The sequence below is a fragment of the Pristis pectinata genome, chromosome 17 (assembly GCF_009764475.1).
Source record: "Pristis pectinata isolate sPriPec2 chromosome 17, sPriPec2.1.pri, whole genome shotgun sequence".
Lineage (NCBI taxonomy): Eukaryota > Metazoa > Chordata > Chondrichthyes > Rhinopristiformes > Pristidae > Pristis > Pristis pectinata.
The window spans coordinates 16,385,214-16,403,628 of NC_067421.1; the positions used below are offsets into that span (position 1 = coordinate 16,385,214).

General features: G+C 41.0%; 1 protein-coding gene across 2 annotated transcripts in view; it reads left to right on the forward strand.

The window, feature by feature from the left end:
- Positions 1 to 11,521: 11,521 nt before the first annotated feature.
- Positions 11,522 to 18,415, forward strand: part of taok3a (TAO kinase 3a) — a 104,215-nt gene continuing 97,321 nt past the window's right edge. For both annotated transcript variants that reach the window (XM_052032238.1, XM_052032239.1), the window contains exon 1: positions 11,522 to 11,657. The gene's annotated coding sequence lies outside the window, so the exon portion shown is untranslated. The remainder of the gene's footprint in view (positions 11,658 to 18,415) is intronic.

An 18,415-nucleotide genomic window follows, 5' to 3' on the forward strand; every position in this document is an offset into this window, starting at 1 on the left:
TAATTCAAGAATTCAATTTTAATAGCAGATTTCTTGCTTGACTTTTCTATTTTACATTTGCTAACACAATTATTTTGGATAATTCTGATTTTATAGTTGAGATGTGCCTTTTACATCAAAATTTATAAATTAAAATAACTGTATAATTATTCCTAATATAAATTAATTTAACATTTACTGTGTTAGGAGAAGTCACACAATTGTTTTAGAATGATGGCTCAACATAATGAGTCACCTGGTTCTGCCTGTTATTTTGCTTTTTATAACTCTTGGATACTTAGAAATCCATGACTTAATTTTCACCAGAACATGCTGGTTGCCTGTTCCATTGCTCACATAAGTCAGTTTTATGCTATGATATTCACCATTTTATGGTATTTGTAAGGTGGAGATGGCTTTTAATACCACTGTTTAGTTGATAGGTTGTAATGATGTGATAATGCTATTGAAATGAGAATCTACTTGGCTGGACAGATAATTCAGAGAATATGATTTCAGATTCCACCATTCAGTTTATAATTTATAAGTTTAAAAAGCTTTGAGTAAAGTTACCATGAAGCTGCTAGCTTCTCATAAATACCAAACAGATTTTTACCATTTATTAAGGAAGGAAAACTGATTTCCTTAGCCAGTTTAGAGTTTATGTGACTTCTGTCATGTATGTTTGATATTGCTCCCTCAAGCTACTCAGTCAAGGCATTGAGAGATAAGGAATGCTGAGAGATAAGGAATGAAGAGGTCTTCATTTCGCTCATATGCGGCTAATCCTCTTCTTCAGACTGAGGCCCCCCCTAGTCGAGACTTTCCAACTTCTCAGCATCTACCCTCTCACACCCTCTCAGAATGTCGTACGTTTCATTGAGATCAGATATCCTGAGATAAGATATGGTGAGAGCAGAGGTGTGGGAAATGCAGCATATATGTTGAGAGGCCAATCAACTACAGTGAAGGGGAAGGAACAGGGGAGGATCAAGGATGATGTACAGTAAGCACTCTGAAGCAAATGCTAGAAGTTGCTGTCTCTGCTGCATCTGTTTTGCGGAGACCATCCATGCTTCTGATCATGGACCATTCCTCTTATTCTCTCTGAACGATCACCACCCCCAGTCTACTCCCTACCCCTTCTACTTGCACCATTTTGTTGTTTTGCACTCACTGCTGTATTTATTGTTGTACTTATTAGGACCATGTAAACTGTTCATTATGTGAGCTTCACATGAGCAAAGAAGTTCTTTGTATCCTGGTATACATGGCAATAAACTAATCTGATCTGTTCTGCAGCTCTACTTTTATTTCTAACTTTTCACAGTTCTGATGAAAAGTCATTGAACTGAAAGGTTGATTCTGTTTCTTCTTCCACGGACGCTACCAGTAAGAGTGGAGGATTTCAGGCCGAGAGTGAATGAGAGGCTCAAGGAAATTAGCATAACCAAAAAACAGTATTGGAGAAATTAATAGGACTGAAGGGTGATAAATCTTTTTTGGACGTAGCAATGGAGAAGGAAGATGCTCTGCTTGTCATCTTCTAATATTCCATTAGTTCTAGAACTGTTTAGAAGGAAACAAATATAACCCCGAACTCAAGAAAGGAAGGAGAGAGGAACAAGGAAACCACAGACTAGTTAGTCTAACATCAGTAAAAGGGAAAACTATGATAAATAAAATGACAACAGAGAATGTAGAAAATAGTAATAGGATTGTGAAGAGTCAACATGGATTTATGAAAGAAAAAACATGTTTGACAAATCTGTTGCAATTTGTTGAGCTCCTAACTAGCAGAATAGAAAAGCACGAACCAGTTAATGTGCTTATTTGGACTTTCAGCTGGCCTTCAACAAGGTGCCACGCAAGATTTTGAAGTGAGTGCAAATTATCAGGAATAATATTAGTGAGCACTGGTTGACAGAAAACAGACAGTTGGAATAAATAGGTCATTCTCAGGTTTGGAGGCTGTGACCAGTGGGATATTGCAAGAATCAATGCTGTTCACAATCTATATCATTGATTTCAGTCAGGGAATCATGTCATATATCCATCCATATATAATGTTACAGAGCTATGTTGCAGTGTGGACTGTATGAAGAATGTAGAGAGCCTTCAGGGTTAACTGAATGGAAAAGACATGGCAGATGCAAATATAATATGGACAAATATAATGTGGAAAAAGATAAGGTCATCCACTTTGGTGGAACAAAATAGAAAGGCAAAGTATGTTTTAAATGCTTACAGACTGAAAACTTGCGGTGTTCAGAGGGACCTGGGTGTCCAACACAAATCACTGAAACTTAATGGCAGATCCAGCAAACAATTAGGAAGGCAAATTGTATGTTGTTCTTTATCACAAGAGGTTTTGAGTACAAATTGTTCCAATTTTATAGAGCCCTGGCAAGGTTGTATCCGGAGTATTATGCACGGGTCTAGTTCTCCAACCTCGGGAAAGGTATGTTTACAATAGAGGGGCTCAGGCTAAGATTCACTAGATTGATTCTTGAGATAGCAAGTTTGTTGTAGTTGGAGGGATTAAACAGACCAGGTCTATTCTCTTTTGAGCTTAAAAGAATGTTGAAAATTCCTAAGGTGTCCATCAGGGTATGTTTCCTGTGACGTTGTTGAGAATCAGGACTAATGGTCTCAAAAGAAAGGGAAGCCATTCAGGAGAGAGGCAGGAAGAAATTCACCCAGGAGGTAGTGAATGTTTAGAATTCTCTACTTAAGCAGCACAGTAGAGGATCAGTCATTGAGTATATTTGAGTTGATGATCAGTAGATTGTTAGGTAATCAAGGGATATAGGGTTAGTTCAGGGATGTGTTGCTGAGGTAAAAGGTCAGCCATAATATTATTGAATGGCAGAGCAGGCACGAGGGGGTGAAGAGCCTACTCCAGCTTCTACTTCTTGTGCTTCAATGGACTGGCCTTGGCATAGGTGGACCTTGCGTGCAGGGTGACATGCAGAGAGCCTGAGTGTTTTCATTAGGAGGGAACCAACAGTGCTCTGTTTGCTCTGGTGACTCCAAAACCTTGGCCACTGCTGGCCTAGTATGTGGCAGCACGGTAGTGTAGCGGTTAGCGCAATGCTATTACAGCGCCAGCGACCCGGGTTCAATTCCGCTGCTGTCTGTAAGGAGTTTGTACGTTCTCTCCATGCGGGCTGCCCCCAGCACATTCCTTGTAATGCAAAAAGACACATTTCACTGTGTGTGTCAATGTACATGTGACTAAAAAATAAATCTCAATATCATATGGGACCCAGAGTCAAGAAAATAAAAAAAGATCCAAGGCATCCAGCATCAGCCTTGGAGAGGACAGCCAACATAACCTGGAAACAAGGGAAGGCCTGTGAAATATGGGATTAACGGAAGACCTACCTCACACACTTGCGGGTCAGCTACCTGATAAACTTAACCCCATCTTCGGCTGGTGCCCCTGTATGACAATCCTTGTGGAAGATGACTTCAACTTGATCAGCGAGAACCTGTGTGCTGCAAGACTTTCTGGCCATAAATCCCACTGCCACCAAACTGAACCTGCTGTCATTCAGAAACAATTGAAAGTTAACCATACCATTAATGTTTAAAACATTTAAAAAAATTATATCACATAAAAGAACACCTCAGAAAACCAAAAATACTTAAACTCACGTACTGATGAAAGATCATTCTCTGTTTCCTTCTCCAGATGCTCCCTGACCTGTTGAGTATTTCCTGCATTTTCTGTTTTTATGTGTTATTGGCTACAGAACCATCTTCAAGGAAATTCAATAGCTTGTTTACTTTGCTGATGTCATGAAGAAATGCTTTATCTCAAATTGCTATGTACCTTATGCATATGACAATGGCTATTGGGTCAACCCCACTAAAATGATCAGAAGACTTTGAAACCAATATTGCTTGAATTATATATGGCATCTCCAATGTAGAAGTTCAGGATGGTGGTCCTACGAAAATGTTTGATATGACTTTTTTTCTGATGAAGAGATAGAAAAGAAGGTAAAGAAAACAATTGCTCATTACACAAAGTAAGGTAAGAACTGGGGTCAACAATTTAGAAACAGCGAAGTGTCATTAGATATTTATGGGCACTAAATTGACACAACAGAAGGCAAGGAGATAAGTGGCAAAAATGTACAAAATACCTTACTGATTCAGGGTTTTGTATTGATTCTTGGTTACACCTCTGCTATATATAACCAGAAACAAACAGCACAATATTCATATGTCACAAATGCACTGATAATTACAAATTATTCCAGATAAGAAATTGCTGTTCAAAATTAAATAAAATATATCTGTAGACGTAAAGTTTGAATGGTTGTTGGGAACATTTGCACTTGGAATTGATACGTGGAAAGGGACCACAAGATAAAACACATTAAACCACAATTGTAGATCATGGTCCACCTACACATTTTCCAAAACTAATTTCCTGATCTTTCAGTGAGTCATCCAGTCCTGAAGGCAAGCAGTGTCACTGAACTGTGAATCACTTCACGTTAGTGCAAAATAATTGACTCATTGAAACAAAGTACGTTTGCGAGTGGGTGTGGAAATAGTTCTTATGGAAGAACTGGTTTTCTCGCATATATCTGCAAACACTGGTCATCAGGAAGATTACAAGCCATGTTTATCATCTCTTGAAAATACTCCTTTAAAAAAGAAACATGTTTTACTGCAGATCTAGTTATTATTGACATGAAAAGTGAATCAAGATTTCAGATTTGAACCTAAATTGTACTCTTTAACGATGGCAAATCCAGTCCAATGCAAAATAAATTTGCGTCTAAAATATAACCATTAGCATACCACATTTTAAATTCAAGTTACTTCTTCAGCTTATGATCTTTGATTTTTCTCCCCTTGAATGAGCTGATTAGTTGCTGGGTGCATTTTGATGTACACACGAGCAAGCAGGCAAACTTCATGCATGAATCCTGAAAGACTATTTAATTGCGAGATGGAAAGAATAGAATATTGGAGCCAAATACATCCTATTCTCACACAATATACTTTACATACACTTTCAGGGAAGATTGCTGAAAAGTGATCAGTAAGTGAATCCTGGGTAAATTTCCAGACAATCTGTGTGCAGTAATGTAGAAGATATGCACATTACAAAAAGCATTACTTCCAGGTATTTTTCTTTTGTACAAATATACAGGTCTGCCTCAACATTATATTTTATGGCTATACACATATTATTAGTTGATAATAATAACCTCAACTTGCTAATAGCTGTGATGATAAGTAAAACTGAGAACTAAAGTTGAGACATATTGTGAAACTTGACTATTCGTGATTGAAGAATTATGGATAGACTACTTCAGTCTATCCCTGCATAGTCCTCCATCTTTTGTCCTGTAATCATTGCTAGAATACATTTGGATTGCATGACCTTGTCCAAGTAACCATTATTCACCTGTAGTATTTCACACGAAGTGTCTACAGCTGTTTAACTCCAAGGAACATTTATCTCTCTTGCCTGGATGACAAAGTGCAAGTGTTTACAGCAGGAATTGCATGATAAAGATGAGAGGTGGGAAATCAGGCTGATCAGCTCCTCCTTATCTCCAATACATGACGAGTTGCAGAAATAGTCCTTACGCTGCTCTAGTTGCTAAACCTGCAAAAGACTAACCTGTCCTTTGGAAATCAGCTGCACAACCATGATATATAAGGTGGCAGTTAATTGATGGGCCACAAACTAAGTTTTAGGTTTAACTCAGGATACATTACCGATGAAAGGTTGAAGGTGACACATAGACGCATTAGATAGACACATGATAGAAAAATAGGGGGCTATGTGGGAGGGAAGGGTTAGATAGATCTTAGAGCAGGATAAAATGTCGGCATAACATTGTGGGCCGAAGAGCCTGTACTGTTCTATGTTCTAGGAATGGCCCATGGATCAGTGCTTCTCTCCATATACAACTGATTTAGACTTGGGGATAGGAATCACAATGTTAAAATTTGTTGAAAATACAGATGCAGCATACTTTGCAAACAACAAGGACGGTTAAAAGACTTCAGGAGAACCCATTTTCCAATAACATTTGAAGACCAAATTGACCTCATCATTCATTGAATGTAAAAAAAGCTAGAGGAACTCAGCGGGTCAGGCAGCATCTATGGAGGGGAAATGGACAGTCAACCCTACCCAAAAAGTCTATTGGTATGGGTGGATGGATGGCTGATGGAATTTAATGCTGGGAAATGCAAAGTATTTCATTCTGGTAGGAAAATGGGAGGCAGATAAGCTAGAGGCACAATTCTAAAAGGGATAGAAAATCAAAGAGTTCAGATGGTTCAGATCCCTAGTTTGTTGAAAGTGGCAGGGCAAGTTGAGAAAGTGGTTAAAAAATGTACGCAATCCTGTGTTTCAAAAATAGAGGCATGGTGTACAACAGCAAGGAAGTGATATGCACATTTATAAAACACTTGTCACGACTGGAGTATTGTGTCCAGTTCTGAATAGCACACTTTAGGAAAGACATGAAGGCTTTAAAGGAGGTGCAGAAGGGAGTTACTAACGAGTCCCAGGAGGAAGAACAGCAGTTATGCGTTAGATTAGAGAAACTGGGGTTGTTCCTCTGGGAACAGGAGGCAGTGAGGGGATTAGATAAAGGTATTTAATACCATGAAGGGTATAGACTAAGTAGACAGATAGAAACTGCTCACATTTCAAGAATTAGGGTATGCAGAATGAAGGCGATTGGCAAAAGAGCCAAAAGTGACATGAAGAGAAATTTGTTCATGCAGGATCTGGAATGCACTGCCAGGGTAGTAAAGGAGGTTGGTTAAATTGCCAAATTCAAAAGGGATCTGGATTAGTATCATAAAAGAAGGAATTTGCAGGACAATGGGAGGAGGAGGTTGGGGGAGTGGGGGGCAGAGGAAGGGAGAAAGACTAGCTGTACTGCTCTTACACAGAGCCAGTACTGACTCAACAATCATAATGGCCTCCTTCAATGTCATTACTATTCTGTTATATTAAACATAATTTTTTGAAATTTTCAATTGACCTGGTCTCAACAATTTTGTTGGTGTGTGTGTGGGGGGGGGGGGGGGGGGGGAGGGGGAGGATGATTTCCATTATCCCTTTTACAAGAACATTTTTTTAAAAAAGTAGGAAATACTGCTTCTTGTTCCAAATGGAGATATTATGAACCAGTCAGAATGATCTAAAACCCTTTGGGAAGCTTTTGATCAATTTGTAAATAATTTGTTTTTGATAGGTTGATTTAGATTACAACTATTTCTGCAGTAATTAACCCAGTGAAGCCCATTTCTGTTCATTCTGACTTTAGGAAATGAAGTGCTTTAACTGCTACCAAATTTGTCCTGTTTCTTTTTGTGGGGTCTTTGCTGTTTAAAATGATATAATACTTAAGGGGAATATTAGTTTTGATAACATTAAGTACAACATAGAAGAAATTAGAAACATGAGGCATTACTGTTAATAACCCAAGATAAATTTTAATTAAAGAACATTATGATCAACACCTTTTATTTGCAATTCTCAGATAATGAAATAAAAGCAGAAAGTTCTGGAAATATACAGTTGGTTCAGCAGCACCTGTAAAGAGAGAAATTAAGGTTGCAGAATAGTCCTATGACATAAACTGCTTATTTGCCAGTAAACATACAACATACTGAAACTCAAAATGAAAATGTATTTCTTGATGAATTGAGGAATGTAAAGTATGTGGAACATTGAATATCTTCCTTACTTACCCTTGACAAGGTGCTGCTGAGCCACATTTCTGACAACTGCAGGCATTAGGGCGAATGTACTGCGGTGCTTTTGGGTAGAGTTCCATTATTTCAGCAATGCTCAAATGTTAAAGAAGTCAGAATAGTTTGTGTTTAACAAAGGTGACAATTGTTTGCTGTTCTTGTCCTTTTAAATGGTGCAGTCATCATTTTGGTGAGTTGCTGCAGTGCATCTTGTAAATTGTATAGACCACAGTCGTAATATGCCGATGGGGAAAAAGAATAACGTTTAGTATAGAGAATAAGGTTCCAATTCATTATGATGCTTTGTCTTGGATGGTGTCTAGCTTCCTGAGCATTGTTAGAGCTGCACTTGTCCTGTTGTCAAGGGTATTCCATCATATTGCTGATGGGCCTTAAAGATGATGGAAATGCCTTTGAGTTGGGTAAGCCATTCACCACAGAGTACCCAGTCTCCAACTTGTTCCCAGTCTTTATGTGGCTTGTCGAGATTAGTTTCTGACCAATGGTGACAATTGCCACCTCGCCACACACCAGCCACCAACTAACCCTGCATTATGCCGATAATGAAGACTTGACATTATCATGTCTTTGAATATAAACATTGATGGTAAGAGCCTCTTTTGTTGGAGATGGTCTTTGCCTGGCACCTATGTGGCATAAATGACATTTGCCGTATCAGCTCAGTTTTAAAACTGCCTAGGTGTTGCAGTATGCTGGCAGGGACAGCTACATTATCCAAGGAGTTGTGAATGATAATGAAAATTGTACAGTCATCAGTTTACATGCCCATTTCTGAAGAATGGAAGATCATTAATGAAGCAGCTGAAAATGGTTAGGCAAAGTCCTCTACCCTGAAGAATTTCTACTGTGATGACCACAGATTGAGACTATTAATCTCCAACAACCATAATCACTTATTATGATAGATATGCCTCTAGCCAATGGAATGTTGTTTTTATCATTGATCCACATTGATTTCAATTCTGCTTGGGCTCCTTGATGCTGCACTTGAAGGCAGTCAATCTCACGACATCTCTAGGGTTTAGCTCTTTGTCCTTGTTTGTACCAAGGCTGTAATGAAGTCTATAACTGAATCCTGACTGAATCCAAAATGAGCATATTGAATAGACTATTGGTCACTTGATAGCACTGCCAATGCTCTTTTATTGATAATCAGAGGAAACTGATGGTGAAGTACTTTGCCAAATTAGGTATTTCCTGTTGTTTTTGTGTTTCTAATTCTAATTTTTAAGCTGCTCTGACAATCTCTTTAAAATGTAGATTTTAACATTTGACTAATTTCAATTTAGTAAATTTAAGCACTCTATTGATGCTGAAATGACACACCATTGAATTTCATTATTGTACTTTCCATATCTCTTTGCACATACATATATGGAATGAGGGAACATGACTTTGATGCAGGATTCTTTCCTGAATTATTCATTTTCTTATTCAAGTTTAAAAAAAAGAGGTGGGTTTAGAAGAGGTGTGTAAATGGTAAAATCGTAATTATTATCTGGTACTGTAAAAGGAAAGTACACTAAGCTCTGAAATTTACCAGTAAAGAAAATGCTTGTTATCCAAAATTAGAGTCGTAGAGAATCACACAGCACAGAAACAGTCCCTTCAACCCATCATGTACATGCCAACCATTAAGCACTTAACCAGACCAATCCCATTTACCACCTCCCCTGCCTTGGTGATTCAACTGCTCGAATGCATACAGGGACTCCCCAGGTTACGAACAACCTGACTTACAGAAATCCAACTTGAAAAAGGTATGGGAGAATTTGCGTAAAGTATTTTTCAAGCTACTACTACTAGTAATAAAATGTTTTGGTGGTATTCATCAATGACTGGATACAGTATATGTTTTATTAGTTTAATTATGCGTAGTGTTAGGATAATTATTCAATGAATTGAAAGTATAGCAAGTGTATGTAGAATGATGCAATATGGATAGTTATAGAAAACGGATGTTTCTGACTTGGGGAAAAATTATCTTACAGATGGTTCTCAGGAACTGAACCCTGACGTGACCCGGGGACTGCCTGTACTTGTTAAATGTTGTGAGAGTACCTGCCTTCACCAGCAAGGCAGTGCATTCCAGATTTGAACCACCCTTTGGGTGGAAAATGATCTTCCTCAGATACCCTCAAAATCTCTTACCCCTTACCCTAGACCAATGCCTTCTAATTATAATTAGCCATGCTATTTGGAAAGGTTTCCCACTGCCTACCCTATCTATGCCCCTCATAATTTTGTATACCCCTAACAGGTGCCACTCAGCCTCCTCCACTACAAGGAAGACAAACCCAGTTTATCCAGTCTCTGAAATGCTTCATCCCAAACAACACTCTGGTGAATCTCTTCCACATCTTCTTCTATGCAACCATGTCTTGCTTGCAGTGTAGTGATGAAAACTGTACCTAATTTATTCAGCTGTAATCTAACTGATGTTTTATAAAGTTGAAACACACCATCCCTGCACCATATTCTATGCCCTGGCAAATGAAGGTAAGTATCCCATAAGCTCTCTTCACCACCTTATCTACTTGTGCAAATTGTCAAAGGCATTGTTGAGATCTGAGGCTATAATGTATCAGTTAGACGATGATGCACTATTCCTTAAAATTGTGCAGGGCTATATTGGAGCGCTACAGGAAGGCAGAGAGCTGGCACGTCTGAGTGGGAAGGGTTGGAGAATTTCGGTCATGCCTGCTTTGCTGATGGATAGAATTGTTCTGCAAAACAGATTGGGGTCTGGAAGGAGGGGACAGGGGTCAGGAAGGAGGGTTTTTTTGGTTCCTGCGGTGTAAAGAAAACTGAATTGTGTGCAGAACTAAATTGAAAGTACAAAAAATATGTGGAGGAACTCAGTGGGTCAGGCAGCATCTGCGGAGGGAAATGGACAGTTGATGCTTCCGGTTGACATCCTTCACCTGAACTAATCTGGATTTCTTGCTCCAGGTTCCAGCATCTGCAGTCTCCAGTGTCTGCACTAAACTAGTTGTAGTTAAAAGATGTTGGTGAGGCTGCATTTGGAATATTGTGCTCAGTTTTGGTCATCCTACTATAAGGAAAATGTCATTAAGCTGGAAAGAGTGGCAGAGGAGATTTACAAGGACATTGCCAGGACTTGAGGGACTGAGTTACGGAGAAAGGTTGAGCAGGTTGGGACTTTTTTCAATGGTGTGTAGCAGAATGAGGAGTGATCTTATAGAGGTGCATAAAATCATGATGGGGCACAGACAGGGTCAATGCACAGTCTTTTTCCCCAGGGTTAGGGAATCAAAAACTAGAGGGCAAAGATTTAAGATGAGAGGGGTTAGATTTAATGGGAACCTGAGGGGCAACTTTTTCCACCCAGAGGGTGGTCAGTATACGGAAATGAGCTGCCAGAGGAAGTGGTTGAGGGAGGAACATTAACAACATTTAAAAGGTACATGGATCGGAAAGACTTGGAGGAATACGAGGCAAACGGGTCATCTCAGTCGGCATGGACCAGTAGGGCCGAAGGGCCCGTTCCCGTGCTGTGTGACTGCAAACCGAAAGTGCACCAAGTAAACCCTTCCTTCACCTGGCTCGATGTTTGCAGCCCCCGGCCGTGGGGAGAGAGGCGGGGGGGGGGGCGCAGCGGTCCAGGAAGGCAACACAGGGCACATTCCGCTGGTGCGGACCCACTCCCAGAGGTTGGTCATCCAGCCAGTTGGCACGTTGCCTGCGCGGGAAGAGAAGTGCGTACTCTCTTGCGACACGCCTGAGCGCTCTTTGGCGGCGGGGAGGCGCGGTTGAGCGGCCATATTAGTGGTGGCGGAGAGTGTCGGCGCCGGAGCCGGAGCGGGGCCGAGTGTGCGGCGGCGGGGGTGGGGGCAGCCGGCGGCGGAGGAGGAGGCGAGGACGGCCCGCTGCCATCGCGGCCGGTGAGTGCGCGGGAGCCGCCCGCCCACTGCCGGGACGCCTCCCGAGGGCCGGCGGCTGCTGTCAGCGGCCGTGTGTTTATGTGGAGGGAGGAGGAGGGTTGGCGGCGCTTCCGCCTGCGCTGTCCGGCCTTCACCAGGAAGTCGGGTGGCCGTCCCTCTCTGGGACCCCGGGGGTCACCCAGCTGGAGGCAACCTGTCAGCTCGGGCACATCACCCCGCTGCCGAGGGGCATTTCCCCTGCCAACCCCGTCTGGGGCTTCCTTAAACCCGGTGAAGCCTCGGTAGCTCGCCGGGCAGGCTGCGGGCTCCAAGAGCTGGTGGAGGGGGAGGTGGGGTAGAGAGTAGAGGGGGAGGTGAGGTAGAAGGGGGAGGTGGGGGCATTGGGTGGGAGAAGGGAGGTCAGGATTGGGTGAGGGGGATGTGGGGTAGAGGGGTGGGGGCATTGGGTGGGAGAAGGGGGGTCAGGATTGGGTGAGGGGGATGTGGGGTAGAGGGGTGGGGGGGTTCAGGATTTTGTGGTGGGGGGGTCAGGGAGGAGAGTGGGCAGTGGGGTTAGTGAGAGGGGGTTGGGCAGAGCAGGCCCATGGGAGGGTCTGGTGGGCAGAGAGCGAGTGGAGCAGGGCATGATAGGGTGGTGGATGGGTAGATGAGGGACGATGGTAGGGGATAGAAGTGGTTTGGGTGGGCTGATGGAGGCAAAGGGTGGGCACAGGTGGGAATGGGTGAGAGGGAAAGGCAGTGGAGGGTGAAGGTGGAAGGGCAAAGGTGTGGTGGTTAAGGAGAACGTGACAGTGGTTGGGATGGTGGAGAGAGTAGGTGGGGGGAGATGGGATGGCAGTGGTTGGTGGTTCAGGGGAGGGCTTGAAGGGTCAAGGTCTGTGACATGAGAGGGAGAAGTAGGGAGGGAGGAAATATGGGGCTGGGGGAGGTGGGTGTGATGAGAAGAAGGCAATGCCATCTTCCTTGTAAAGTGCTGTCACTTATTGTTGATACCTGCATCTGGTGGGGGGAGCAGTGGTGCCTTTATCCCTATGTTGTCATTCTTCCTATTGCTGCTGCCTAGATTATCCCTGGGTTGGGCAGCTGGCATTGGCAAGAGGTAGTGACACCACTTTAATATTTCCCTGTGATTGAGAGTGACTTTGGTACTGCTTTCTCCTGTAACTCCCCCCTCCTCAGCCTGTCCAATAGTATTTTGGGTCAGCCCAAACCCAGCAGGTGCATATACTTTGTGTGACTTGTGCGAGAGACTGCTCCATGCACTTCTCTACTGATTCACTTAAATAGGAATAGGTAACTGCAGTTGTAACCCTCTATAAATTACATGGAAAGTATCAGAATGGATGGTACTTCCTGCATAGTGACTATGTTAGTATTGCATTTGTGCCACGCCTGATTAGTTGGGTCTTGACCCATCTGACACACGAGGGCAGTTTTGTGTCTATGTCCCTCCATACTAACATTATCTAACTGCAACTGGTGTCAGAATCTTGCAGGATGGCTGTACCCAGACTTGCCGAGTCTGCGCAATAAAGGAATTGGTTGGATATCCAATGGTGATGCACCTGTCCATCCAGTGCACCTGAAAAAATTGGTTCACTTTAGTGTAACATTTTTGTTTGCAATGTATTGAGAGTAAAGACTTCTGTAGCTTTGGAGCTTTTTTTTTCTATTCCAGTTGTAATATCACTTTTTCTTTAAGCATTTTGAAATGGTTACTTATCTTGTCAACCGTAATGTAGCACAAAAGTTAAACATTGTTCAACATTAGGCCTCTTTTAAAATCACATTTATTAGAACGGTTATGAATGTAATTAATGCCTAAGAACTTTAGATAATTTTCTCTGTACAATAATTTACATTGTGCAGAAGATATGTGACACTTGGGAGAGCTGTTTTGTATTTAATGGTTCCTTGCATCTTCATTATGTCATGTTGCTATTCATTATCATGTGATAGTGCAATAACATTTAGATGGAATGTCCCATTGTCTATCTGAATATTTTATCTGCATAATATCCACACTGAAGCTGTAATGCTAGTGTCAGGCTGCAAATACAATGCATATTTTGTGTGTATATTATTGCATTTCTTTGATTTTATACTTAATTGGTCTACTAAGCAATGATTAACTTGTTTAAAGCGTTTTAACAGGTTTAAACGCTTTTTAAGCTTGGAGATACTTTCCCGCCCTTTGTTAATATTTTCATGCTTGGTTCTGGAACATGGATACTTACCATGTTTCAATTTAATTTTTTTTTCTCTTTATTATTTTACTTTAATATTTTTGATCGGTTTTGGGTAATAACTAAGAACTTAACTGAGTGATAGCTTTTTTCTCTTTGAAATTAAAATAAGACTATTTCTTAAATGTTAACTGTTTATATTTGTAGCTGTTGAACTTTCTTAGCAAGTCTGTTTGCTTTTGAGAGGAGATTTTATATGACTATATGGAAGTAATGAATGGATAATGGAAAGAGGTTTCCTTTGGAGGAGTTGAGGTCTAGAGATAATAGGTACAAAATAATGGGAAAGAGAATTGAGTGTAACAGGAGGAAAATGTTTCTACACTGTGTGGTTGGAATCCGAATGCACCAGTGGAGGCTGATTCTATTCTGACTTTCAAGAGGGAATGGGATAAATATATTCTGGAAAAATATTTGCAAGGCTATAGAGAAAAGGCTGACCTTCTGGGCATGCCTTCCTGCTCTACATTCTGCAGCTCCTACGTTTGTCCATGTTCTCACTCCCTAACTGCTCCTGTTCACTCATTGACCTTGTTTACGGCTTATCCCCATGGTCACCCCAGTCTTACCTGATCAGAGACATTTCCCCATCCCCCACCCTCCCTGAAGCTTTACTAGCTTTTTTGTCTCCTTCCGAGCTCTGACGAAGGGTCGTTGACCTGAATAGTTAACTCTATTTCTCTTCCCACGGATGTAGCTTGATCTCCTGAGTATTTATAGCCTTTTCTGTTTTGTTTTTAGATTTCCAGTTTCTGCGTTCTTAAAACTTTTTTTCACTTTCGGAGAAAAGGCTGGTGGGTTGAATTAGAGAGGTGCACCAGTAGAGAGCTGACACATTAATGGATTGAATGGCCACACTTGTTCCAACCATAAGGCACTGAAAGGAAGTACAATAGAAATTAGATATTAACATCTCATAGAGTACATTATTATGCATTCATTAACATTATGAATTCTTGATTGAAAACAAAAAAAATGCAGTGGCTGGAAATCTAAAAACCAAATTGAGTTGTGGAAATGCTTGGCAAGTCCGGTAGCTTCTATGCAAAGAGAAACAGTTGAAGACCCTTCACCAGAACTCATTTCCTGATGTTATGATAACGTGGCATTGTTTCCTGATTGGATACCTTGATGCAAAAAAGATTTAAAATTATGTTGTGTTTTAGGCTGCTTTTGCTTTACTTTTTCTTTTCCTTCTTCCATTCTTTAGGGATGCATTAAATGTAGAAGTAGGTTATTTGATTCAACCGGTATTTATCAGCCAAATTGAGCAGATTGTTTTAATCACTATCCACTATGGCTCAATGGGTAACACTAGCTTCTGAGTCAGAAGGTTATGCATTCTAGTTCCATGCCAGAGACTTGAGCACAAAAATATAGACTGACACTTCAGTGCAATACTGAGGTTTTGCTGCATTTGCTGCAAAGCTGGCTTCAGATGAAATGCTAACTGAGGTCCCATCTGCTTTCTTGGGTAAATTTAAAAGGTCTTTGGCACTGTTTCAGAAAAGTGCATGGGATCTTATCCTCAGCCACCTGGCTAATGTTTATACCTCAATCAACATCACTAAAAATATGATTTATTTGGTCACGATTGGACTATTTGTAGAATCAAATATTGACTGTTTCAATTCTTAATCTATGACATTGCATTAAAACGTACTTAATTGTTTGTCCAGTGCTCTGGTGAATCCTTAGATCATGAAAGGCATTTAATAAATGCATTTTTATATAGATCTCTTCATGTAAACTTGTATGTTACCATAGTTTCTATGTCAACTAACTCAGATTGGAGGGCAGTGACTAGTGGTGTCCCGCAGGGATTGGTTCTGGGACCTCTACTTTTTGTGATATTTATAGATGACAGATGAGGGGGTGGAAGGCTGGGTTAGTAAGTTTGCAGACGACACTAAGATCGGCAGTGTTGTGGATAGGGTGGAGGGTTGTCGGAGCTTACAGAGGGATATTGATAGGATGCAGAGCTGGGCTGACAAGTGGCAGATGGAGTTCAATCTGGAGAAGTGTGAGGTGGTACACTTTGGAAGGACAAACTCCAGGGCAGAGTACAGGGTAAATGGCAAGGTACTTGGCAGTGTAGAGGAGCAGAGGGATCTGGGGGTTCATATTCACAGTTCACTGAAAGTTGCCTCACAGGTGGATAGAGCAGTTAAGAAGGCCTATGGGATGTTAGCTTTCATAAATCGTGGGATTGAGTTTAAGAGCCGCGAAGTGATGATGCAGCTTTACAAAACTCTAGTTAGACCACACTTAGAGTACTGTGTTCAGTTTTGGTCGCCACATTATAGGAAGAATGTGGAGGAGTTGGAGAGGGTGCAGAGGAGATTTACCAGGATGCTGCCTGGATTAGAACGTATGGAATATGAGGAGAGGCTTAAGGTGCTTGGGCTTTATTCACTGGAAAGGAGGAGGATGAGGGGAGACATGATAGAGGTATATAAAATATCGAGAGGAATAGATAGAGTAGACAGTCAGCGCCTCCTTCCCAGGGCACCAATGCTCAAGACGAGAGGGCATGGCTTTAAGGTTATGGGTGGGAGGTTCAGGGGAGATGTCAGGGGGAGGTTTTTCACCCAGAGAGTGGTTGGTGCATGGAATGCACTACCTGGGGTGGTGGTGGAAGCAGATACATTGGACACGTTCAAGAGTTTGTTGGATAGGAACATGGAGGAATGAGAGATAGAGGGATATGCAGGAGGAAAGGTTTAGATAGTGTGAGGGTGGTTTGATGGATGGCACAACATGGTGGGCCGAAGGGCCTGTTTTGTGCTGTATGGGTCTATGATTCTAACAGGTAATCCTTGACATTCTACAGTTTCACAACTGTGCAAATTCTGCTTGTGATTAAATCAGAGGTTCTTTTAACGCAGTATTTTGCATTAGGTATTTATAAAACACAAAAAGACTGAAAGCACTTGTGAAATTAAATGTTTATCATACATGCCCCAACCCCAGATAGACACCTGATTTGGTAGCTCATTGACAAAGATAGCAGCAGTGGGTTGACCAGGGTCCCACAGGTGGTATGGTGGTAGAAGGACTAGTTTCAGACTGTTTAGGATTGTAAGGAGATAGTGAATAGACTAGGTGGGATCTTACAGTGAGGAAAGACTGGGAATTAGACAAATTATATTGCTCAGAATTTTTTTAAGTCTAGTATGACTACTATACAATTTAATATTCTGTTAAGTTTTTCAACGCTATCAACTTTAGCATACTTGAATATCCTGTTAACCTGTTTGCTGAAATCTTTTTGCTGTTTCACAGCTCCATTTCTGTTCAGAGTACAATTGCTGCTTGTATTTCTTGAACCAGAATGCATCATTCTCTTGTTAAAATTCATCTGCCAGGATCGTTGTTTGGTGGATGTGATAGTGCTTGGAAAAACAATTCTTTGATTAGCCTGTCAAGTAATATGCAGTGAGCGCTTGTACTTGAGTTCTGTTCCACTTGTGTCCAATATCTAGCAGTTTTGAATTGCACATGCATCCAAGTTTGGAACTGGTTACATTTATGATATCATATTTCTTATGCTTCAACCAATTTTTTATTTTTGTTCTTGCACACCCAATCTTCAAGGTGGTGAAAGCAAATTAAAAAGATCCAAGTTTTGTTTTGGGGTGATGTGGGAGAAATTTAGGAAAAAATGTATTAATGTGGTGCTTTCTGTTGCTTCTAATGTTGCAAAGTATTTCATGTAAAATGAATTATTTTGATGCATAACTACAGTTATGCAGGTAATATAGCAACAAAGGTGTAAGGTAGATTGCAACATAAATGTTAACAGTTATCCTGGACGTTTTGGAAAGTTCTTTTACAATATCGTGCTGGGATTTGCTGTATAGAACCCTTGGTGTTCAACTGTTGCAAGTCCCAGACTTCCTCAGGTTTATTGTCGAACATGGGAGCTTGGGGAATTTGTCAGTTCACTCTGCTGTTCAACTCCATATAGCATAATAAATACTAAGGAATGACCTTTGAGATCTTGCACTGGGTTGGTCCTGGTGGTGTCTGAAACCCCAATGACTTTAATTGAGATTGTAAACCGTCAGATGAGGAGGCAAAGGTCACACTATTTTTTAAACAAAAATGTATTTTAACTTGATTAAAACATTTAAAATTTATTTTCTTGAACGTTCAATTAACTTTTTACATTATTTTAAATAGATCTTAAAATTTTTTACAGTTGGCAAAGGTAGATTTCCCCAGCCTTGCCAGTTGTTGGGATGGTTCCAGAGGTGGGGCTCCATAGGTAAGGCCCAGTTGCTATTTAGGCCTTGGTGCTGGACTTCTCAGCTATTCATTAAGTAGGCTGTGACCATTGTAGAGTTAATTGTAATAGCAATGTACTTCCGTGTGATCTTTCTTTAAAAAAAAATCTAATTCAAAAATACTTTATTTTCTAAATACCTATCGTAAGTACCTGCTTTGTCAGTGATTCACTTCCTGGTGATGAACTAGAGAAAGTGTGAAGTGGATAAGTTGGAGAATGCA